Source organism: Pseudoliparis swirei, chromosome 16, assembly GCF_029220125.1.
Source record: "Pseudoliparis swirei isolate HS2019 ecotype Mariana Trench chromosome 16, NWPU_hadal_v1, whole genome shotgun sequence".
Lineage (NCBI taxonomy): Eukaryota > Metazoa > Chordata > Actinopteri > Perciformes > Liparidae > Pseudoliparis > Pseudoliparis swirei.
The window spans coordinates 20,132,212-20,137,270 of record NC_079403.1 but is presented as its reverse complement, the minus strand read 5'-3'; the positions used below and the strand labels follow the sequence as shown (position 1 = coordinate 20,137,270).

The 5,059-nt window shown below is 45.0% G+C and overlaps 1 long non-coding RNA gene across 1 annotated transcript; it reads left to right on the top strand.

Annotated features, from left to right (window-relative positions):
• The first annotated feature begins 1,135 nt into the window (after positions 1–1,135).
• LOC130206489 (uncharacterized) lies at positions 1,136–3,614 on the top strand. Its single transcript, XR_008834126.1, has 3 exons — positions 1,136–1,181; positions 1,746–1,833; positions 3,255–3,614. It is a non-coding gene; the product is annotated as an uncharacterized LOC130206489 (long non-coding RNA).
• Positions 3,615–5,059: the final 1,445 nt, after the last annotated feature.

Genomic DNA, 5,059 nt, shown 5'->3' with positions numbered 1-5,059 from the left:
CGACGTGCTTTTACGACAGTTTGCTACACATCTGTCCTTAGAGCATGCTTATTTCCCTCAATAAAGTTACCGGTGTGAGCCGACTCGCACCTCAAACCTTCCCCCCTCCATCTCTCCTCTCCGGTCTCCTACCCCCCCCTCTCCCCGCTCCTCTCCTTTCCTCTCCTCTTTCCCCACACAAGAGAATAAGCGGCATGACTTTTCTTTCCGTCTTCCACCCGAGGCGATCGAATCGGTTTACGTGCGTGTTTCTTAACAGCTTGCAGCGCCTGCAGTGGAAGTAACTGTGTTGTCTGTATTCGATGGTCCTGGAATTGACTGTGTAGAAGACGCCATCGACTTTTTCTTTTTTTCCTGCGGAGCTTGGGAGTCTGATTTCCACACTGGCGCTGGCGAGAGAACGTCTGGATCGCGGCTCACTGTTAAACTTACCAACTCCCGGAGTTGGGAGAGGGGAAGGCCTGGTGCCGGAATAACGTCCCAGTCACAAAGCTGTGCCAAGAGAGTCTCTTGTTCACCTAGGGGAGAGCCGCTGTGCCCCAACAAGCGAGAGCTCTTACGCCGCCTGCCCTGCAGGCTGGCCAAAGACTCTGTGGCAATCCCCCTGGGGTTCGAGATCTTGTTGAAATGGATCATAATCAGATTCTGACATTGCTTGTTTAACTCACAAAGTGTATACTATATAAGGTAAATAACCAACTATCAATCGTCGCTGTTGTCGCAATAACTTGCGCTAAAACGACAACTGACAGCAGCAGAGAACACATTTTAAAGTTTTACCAATAACGCTGTGATAGGCTTACACAACTGGGCTGCCTCTAAATGGTTGGTTCATTCAAGCCCGCCCCCAATCAGCTAATGGAGTAATCGCTGCAAGACTGAGGCTGTGTCTACTACCACGCACTTGAGCACTTCGAGCACTGACTTTCAGTGCTCGAAGTGCGCCATACTGACAAAACCAGCAGAATTCAGTGCACTGAAAGTACCCGGATGGTGCACTGCAAACGGGCAAAAAATGTAGTGTAAAACGATGGACACTACTCGCCCTAAGCGGCCGCCATCTTGGCGACGTAGCGGAAGAGGAGCCCTTTCGCCAGCTTTTCATTTTATTTCTAAAACAATGGCGGACGAGATGGCTACGGTAGCATAAGCGGTAGACCACGGAGCGACAGACCGTACATGTAAGTATCAGCGGTAATTAAACATTTACTGGTATTAAAATGTACTACTAACATGCCATTCTCAGATTAAAGCCAGCGACATGAGTATTTGGTGGAGTTAACGATGTATATGATGTATACCGACAGTTAGCATACCTAGGTAGCATTAGATGCCATTGGATCTGCATGGCAGTTATGATAAACTAGCTGGGTCCTCTTGCCAGTCCGACGAAGGTGCACTTTTATCGGACACTCTTCGCTTGACGAGCGGGGGCAGGTGGCGGGCTCCAGGCGCTTGCTCCAGCGGCAAGTCCGACGACAGATAGCTATGTCAGTCATCGGACAGTGTTAAACAACGGCTGTTCTGTTAAACAATCGAAATAGCAATTTTAATAATGGATTAACAATGGATATGCTCAGTTTAATAACGGGTTAACATGACACCGCAAACGTTTGCCCACACGCCGCCCGAATATTAATACCGTTACGATAGCAATCTAAGCTTGTCCTTCTTGAAATAATTGTAGCTTTCAATCGTCGTTGTGTTTTTTTTAATGTCGTGGTATTTCACATGTCTAGGGACAGACGAGGACACGAGGGCCTTAATCCCGTGGCGGTGTAGTAATAAATCCCTCTTCACGGGGAAGAGGAACGCCTCCGTGACTGGATTTGAGTAAGTAAAATTACTCATACGGTAGCTAATAGGACTTTATTCAAAATGGTTGCCTTAGTTGCTAACCTTGCAATGATCAATGTGGTCATTACTGTGTCAGGGATGTGGTTGAGGCGAGATGTTAACCTTCCTCCTGTGTTAGCTTTCTGTTACCATCTCTTATGTTAACGGGTCGGTTTTGACCCGTGTCTTAAATCAGCTGTAAAATACACCAACAACAATTATCTATCATCCAATTTGTTTCTCATCTCTAGGTTACCTTGTTAGGCTTCCTTATCCATGAAAATATTGGTTTTAATATTTTTGGTGTGGGCTTCTGGGCCTTTTCTTTGTCAGTATACCATATTTCAATTTAAAAAATGGTAAAATGAACCTCAAGAGAATAATTTAAATAAATAAAGGGTTGTTGTGTTACCTGACTATTACTGAGGGGTATTAGAACACATCTCTGAAATATATTTGTTTTATTTATTTTTTAATTTTAATATTATTAACTATAGTAACATTTATGGTGTTAGGGTCAATTTCGACCCATATATATTTACTTCAAGAAAAAGGCAAAAAAGTATTTTTTTCAGCAATAGAACTTGAATACAAACACAAAATAAAAAGCAGAAGTCATAACACACAATATAGATTTGCCAGGTCAAACAAACAACCAATCAAGCAAATCAAACCAATAGAAATCAATTACTAGTTTCAAAACTAATAAAAAACGAAATCAGAGTAAAAGTCTCTGTGTGCAAGAACTTGCATGTGTATGTGTGTGTTTAGATGCATGTGTGGCAAAAAGTGACACTTTTAGTGTGTTCTTTGCAGAGATATTTCTTGCAGTTGAAGCACAATACGTGTGTCCTTCTGTCCTGCTTGGGCAGACCTCACACCTCTTTCTTTTAGAATCAGGTGGCCTGAGTCATAGCTGGTAAAGAAATTGTCACAAGTGATATTGTGACCCTGCAGTCCAGTAGTCATATCGAGGACCACATGTATTCCTTTTACTCAGGGATGCCACTCGCAGCTTTGCCTGTGTAAATCTGTAGATTCTGTAGAAAACAATGCAAAATGAGAATCCCCTAAAGCTCACATGATTGGGAGAGGAGCTGGCTGTCACTGTGTTGGCTGACAGTGCAATTATGATTTCAGGTTTGGCTCTAATTATTGATTTATAATCTTATTTTTATAACCGGGTCGAAACCGACCCTAACAACACAAAGGTCATAATTTCAACCAGAGCATTTTATAATTTAGTGAAACAAAATGTTTTATTTTTATTTTGTTGAAATAGAGGTTCCTGACAAAGTCAAAAAGCCTTGATGAAAATAAACAAATTTATGTGGTTCTTTTATGCATTTAAAACCTAAAACGGGTCGGTGCCGACCCTAACACAAGAGGAAGGTTAAAGCAGCATATATTTCCACCAGGGTCTTCATAAAGGAGAGAGGGCTTGGGAGCCTGGATCCCAAGCTTGAGAAAAAGAGGTGGGAGAACCTCGTTCACAAATATAAGGTCAGCTTAAGCGTAGTGTCCAACAAAGCCTAGTCCAATAAAGTATCTTTCTTGATCATAACTTTGCCCCTGTAGAGTAACACACTTGCACAATGTAGAGATGGCATGGCTAGTGAGTATTTACATGCAGTGTGCATGTACATGGATGCAATATATTATGATTAAGGTGATTGTTGTTAATCTTGTTCTTATCTATGTATTGTGCTCAAAGTAATGTAAAGTAATCGTATGGTCAGCCTTCAGTTCAATAACTAATTACCAGACCAGTTGAAGGCGCAATGATGTGCAACTCTAGTTTGGTTGTCTTTTCATCCGCAGGAGCTCAAGAAACCCCGGACAGGTGTGAGCACAGAGGGGGGTGGGGTCACTGCGGCTTCTTGGAAGTGGTATGCCCTTATGGATGAGGCACTGGGGGCCAGGCCATCTGTGACCCCTCCAGTCCTCTTTGCCTCATCCAGCCGGGAAGTGGCAGGGACCCCCCCACCCGCTGTGGTCACACCCCTCCCTGTGGTCAGGAATGGAAGTGGAGCTTCCTCCACAGTGTCAACCCCGAAAAGACGGAGGGTAAACACTGTGGAGGTTGCCGAGCTCATTCAACAAAATGACAGGAGGTTCTCCGAGGCGTGGATGGAGATAGAAAGCAGAGCAGAGGAGGCCAGGGTGAGAGAGGCAAGGGAGGCTGCTGAAAGAGAGGAGCGGCGACATCGGGAGGCCCTGGAGAGGGAAGAGAGTCGCCACAGAGAGATGGTTGCCATGGAGGACAGGCGATTCAATTTTCTCTGGGAGAGTGAGTAGCGCCGAGAGAGAGAGGCAGCCGCCAGAGGGAGGGAGACAGCAGCGAGAGAGGGAGGCAGCCGCCAGAGAGGAGCGCCTCCTCGCGCTTTTAGAAAAAATGTCTGCGAAAAAATTATAATCGCCTGTTTTCTTCCGATTTATGTACATGTCTGTTTACTAACACTTAACCCGTCGGGGGCTGAGGCCTGTTTTACTCTTCTGGGAAGTCAATAGTGATCACTGAATTACCATACCCGTATCATATGAGTAGCTGTCATTTGCTAATGGGCGGGCTGTTAGGAGCTCAAACTGAAATGTGTAAGAGATTAGTTCTATTCTTCTTATAAAATGCTTATTTATATTTTAGTTTCAAACTGCATACATCCGAAAAGTAAAGGGTTTAAGGTTTCTGTGGGTAGTCTCGTGGAATTTTAGAGGCATATTGACAAAATAATTTGGTTAACAAGTGAAATGGTGATGGTGAAATATTCTGGTGTTCAGAACCCCCTATAAATATTTAATGCATTAATTTAAATGTAATCGTGGTCTGGGACATAGCACTGAGGCTATCCTGGAGGTGCTGATTCTGGCTGGTCCTCTGCTGCCCTCCCGACATCTGCATCTGGCTCCAGCAGGTCACCGTTGGTGAGGCAGATGTTGTGGAGCACAGTGCAGCAGACAATGACCTCTGGCACAAACCTCACATCCACCTCCAAGGCCTTTAAGAAGATGGACCGCCATCGCGTCTTCAGTATCCCGAAGGACCTCTCCACAACACACCTCGCCTTTGACAGACAGCAGTTGTAGCGTGCTTGGAGGTGGTTGTGGACAGGCTGCCTGAAGGGGGTCATGAGGCAGATGGGTTGGGACAGGCAGGGGTAGCCACCATCCCCAAGGATACAGTATCCTGGTGGAGGGTATGACTGCTCATAGAAGATGGGGCTGT